The sequence below is a fragment of the Anser brachyrhynchus genome (assembly GCF_964034855.1).
Source record: "Anser brachyrhynchus genome assembly, chromosome: 1".
NCBI classification, from domain to species: domain Eukaryota; kingdom Metazoa; phylum Chordata; class Aves; order Anseriformes; family Anatidae; genus Anser; species Anser brachyrhynchus.
The window spans coordinates 97581672-97583063 of NC_137694.1; the positions used below are offsets into that span (position 1 = coordinate 97581672).

General features: G+C 36.0%; 1 protein-coding gene across 1 annotated transcript in view; it reads right to left on the reverse strand.

The window, feature by feature from the left end:
• LOC308188313 (uncharacterized protein) overlaps positions 1 to 1392 on the reverse strand; it is a 421245-nt gene that overhangs the window by 86504 nt on the left and 333349 nt on the right. The window lies entirely within an intron of this gene.

Consider the following 1392-nt stretch of genomic DNA (forward strand, 5'->3'; position numbering starts at 1 on the left):
TGGGGACTGATAATGACACCTACTTAAACAATGTGTTAAAGCACAGAACAAACCAAAAGGCCAACCAGGCAGTAGCACTTCCTGACATCCTTAGAAGCCCAGTCCTGCTCCCTTTGAAATCAACAGTTTTCTCAAAGGATTATATAGGCCAATTCCCATTTTCCTCTGCATTTTACTTCTGTGTGCCTATGAGAAGAGGGACAATGCCACAGTGCAGCCCTTGTAGTTGTGAATTCATTCATTCATACGTATATTAAGAGAAGGACTGGTTGCTTCATCTAATAAGAAGGGAAATAAGCATCACTCTGTTGAGTTAGTGCTATGAAAGTGATGAACTGAAGAGATGGTTTTACAAGTGACAGCTTACTCCAGTGAGGGAGAAGGCACAGATGGAAGAGGATACTGCAAAGTAGGCTTGAGGGACAGTTATACGGTTATGTATCAAGTCTTAGCCTTCTATACTGGAGAATCAAAATAGAATTATTTTTAAAAAATTACCAGGATTATTTGTACACGTTAGAATTAAGGTATGTTGCACTGCGATGTACTTTCACACGCACTTTGGTTATGAATCATTTAGAAAAATTGAATGTACTCTTTACTATATGTGTGAACACTCCTGTTAACGAAGCAAATAACCAACTAGTGGTTCTGTAGAGAATGTAACACTGACCTGAGAACAATTTTGAATCATAATTAATGAGGATATGCCCACTACTCATTTTCCAAAGATTGTTTAGATTGTTTGTTTAGAAGCTACAGTCCACAAAAGATAACAGAAAGGGTTAACTGACTTTTTATTCCTCCCTTGAACTAGAAGACAGAAAGCCTTGCTGTTTACCTTATCACATATTGTAATGGGTTTATGAATAGCTATATCTTACGTTTTCTTTAATTGGTATGTAAGTAACTACTTAAAATAGTTGTTAAATCTGGACCAGAAAGTGTAATAAAAGGAGAGTAGTGAGTTTGTTTTTCAATTAAAAATAGCTAAAAGGTTAGCCTTGTCTTTTTCAAATTAAGAAATATGCAATGGGCAAAGGATACTTTAAATATGTGCTATGCATGCACGCACACACAAATGCTTTTATAAACCAGAAACTTCACGGACCCTTAACTAGGCAATACAAAAGAAAAGTCTTGAAGGAATAGATGTTTCAACACACACTGCTTGCCAGGAAGACTGGATAATATTATATTTTGATAAGACAAAAGAAATTAATCCAAAGTTTGGACTTTTATGTTTCTGTAAGCTAATTCAAAAAGACACCAAGTCAAAGAGCTGTCTCATTCTGTTGCTAACTCAGCCCAAAATAAGTCCTACCAGCTGTTCTCAGTGAAAACAATGAGGTAGATGAAATAAGAAAAGGACTCTCTTACATTTGCAGACTG